This window comes from Alligator sinensis, unplaced genomic scaffold, assembly GCF_000455745.1.
Source record: "Alligator sinensis unplaced genomic scaffold, ASM45574v1 scaffold282_2, whole genome shotgun sequence".
NCBI classification, from domain to species: Eukaryota; Metazoa; Chordata; order Crocodylia; family Alligatoridae; genus Alligator; species Alligator sinensis.
In genome coordinates, this window is record NW_005841879.1 from 1,798,490 (window position 1) to 1,801,001 (window position 2,512).

Genomic DNA, 2,512 nt, shown 5'->3' on the forward strand with positions numbered 1-2,512 from the left:
CAATTTTCCTCAAAAATACAAATGCTACAAAGCCTGCAAGTATTAAGAGAGGATTCTAATTGTGTTGTAAGTACAGAAGGGGGACAATAATCTGTAGATGCAGAATAATTACATTGGGGGCGGGGGTGTGGAGGGAGGGAAGAAGTAGTGAATTTAGCTGTGTATGGGCTGACTCTCTTGGGGCGATAGGCAGCCAGTGCGGGTCCCAGCTGTGGTAGCTGGGGCTGTAGATGCCAGGGGGTGGCCTGGTCTGTCCCGTAGGGCCCTGCGCCACATTCAGTTTCAAACTGGGTAGAAACCAGCTCTGGAGTTGTCACACACTTCAAGAATTAACTCTGTAGTGGGTTGACTCTTTATAGTCGCAAACTCATTATCATTGTGTCGTAATTATGCCCCTCTACATTTATTGTGGGATTCACCGGTTAACTGTGTCACACACCTCAGGTGTGGCAGGGGGCGGACTAGGGGGGGATTATGTGGCCCTCCCCTCGGGTGTGCGGGGAGCCGTACTAGGGAAGGATTATGTGCCCATGGTGGCCTGCGGCTGCGGGTGCCTGATGGGGGGTTGTGCATGCCCTCAAGTGCTCTGTGTGTGTGTGTAGGGTGTGTGTGTGTGTGTAGGGGGTGGACGGTGCAGGATGTGCTGTGCACAGGCAGTGCTGAGAGGGGTGGCAGGTGTCCGACAGTGAGTTGTGCATGCCCCCAGGCACTGAGTGTGTGTGTGTGGGGGGGGGGGGGTGAGGTGCTGTACCCAGGCAGTGGCTGAGTGGGCTGTGCGTGCCCCCAAGTGCTGCGTGTGTGTAGGGGGGCGGTGGGGGTGAGTAGGGCGTCAGTGTGGGTGTATGTAAGGGGGTGGTGTGGGTGAGTTGTGCACAGATGGTGGCTGAGGGTGTTGCGTGTGTCCCTGGGTGCTGTGTGTGTGTAGGGGGTGGTGCAGGATGTGCTGTACACAGGCAGTGACTGAGTGGGGTTGCAGGTGTCCCACAGTGAGTTGTGTGTGCCCCCAGGTGCTGTGTATGTGTGTGTGGGTGTGGGGGAGGCAGTGCAGGGTGTACAGTACACAGGCATTGACTGAAGGGGGCTGTGGGTGTCCTGCAGTGAGTTGTGTGTATCCCCAAACACTGTGTGTGTGTGTGTGGGGGGGGGGGGAAGGGGCGCATGCAGGGTGTGCTGTACTCAGGCAGTGGCTAAGGGGGTTGTGTGTGCCCCCCCAGGCAGTGTGTGTGTGTGTAGGGGTGGTGTGGATGTGTGTAAGTGGTCAATGTGGGTGTGTGTAGCGGGGGCGGTGTGGGTGTGTGTAGGGGTCAATGTGGGTGTGTGTAGTGGGGGCGGTGTGGGTGTGTGTAAGTGGTCAGTGCGGGTGTGTGTAGCGGGGGCGGTGCGGGTGTGTGTAAGTGGTCAGTGCGGGTGTGTGTAGCGGGGGCGGTGCGGGTGTGTGTAAGTGGTCAGTGCGGGTGTGTGTAGCGGGGGCGGTGCGGGTGTGTGTAAGTGGTCAGTGCGGGTGTGTGTAGCGGGGGCGGTGCGGGTGTGTGTAAGTGGTCAGTGCGGGTGTGTGTAGCGGGGGCGGTGCGGGTGTGTGTAAGTGGTCAGTGCGGGTGTGTGTAGCGGGGGCGGTGCGGGTGTGTGTAAGTGGTCAGTGCGGGTGTGTGTAGCGGGGGCGGTGCGGGTGTGTGTAAGTGGTCAGTGCGGGTGTGTGTAGCGGGGGCGGTGCGGGTGTGTGTAAGTGGTCAGTGCGGGTGTGTGTAGCGGGGGCGGTGCGGGTGTGTGTAAGTGGTCAGTGTGGGTGTGTAGGGGCAGTGTGGGTGTGTGTAAGTGGTCAATGTGAGTGTGTGTAGTGGGGGCGGTGTGGGTGTGTGTAAGTGGTCAGTGTGTGTGTGTAGGGGTGGTGTGGGTGTCTGTAAGTGGTCAATGTGAGTGTGTGTAGTGGGGGCAGTGTGGGTGTGTGTAAGTGGTCAATGTGAGTGTGTGTAGTGGGGGCAGTGTGGGTGTGTGTAAGTGGTCAATGTGAGTGTGTGTAGTGGGGGCAGTGTGGGTGTGTGTAAGTGGTCAATGTGAGTGTGTGTAGTGGGGGCAGTGTGGGTGTGTGTAAGTGGTCAATGTGAGTGTGTGTAGTGGGGGCAGTGTGGGTGTGTGTAAGTGGTCAGTGCGGGTGTGTGTAGTGGGGGCGGTGCGGGTGTGTGTAGCGGGGGTGGTGCGGGCGTGCTGTGCACAGGTGGTGGCTGAGGGGCTGCATGTGTCCCCAAGCACTGGCTGTGTGTGCATGTTGGGGTGGTGCAGGCGTGCGGCTGCACATGCCCCCAGGAGAGGGGGTGCGTGTGTGTTTGTGTGGCTAAGGGGCTGCGCATGCCCCTGGCGCTGTGTGCGTGTGGGTGTATAGGGGCGGTGTGGGCGTGTAGGGGGGCTGTGCAGATGCTTGTCAGGGTTAGAGCGTGTGTGTGCAGGGGCAGCGCAGGGGTGTGCAGGGGGGGTGCGGGTGTGCTGTGCACAGGCGGTGGCTGAGGGGGGGGGTGTG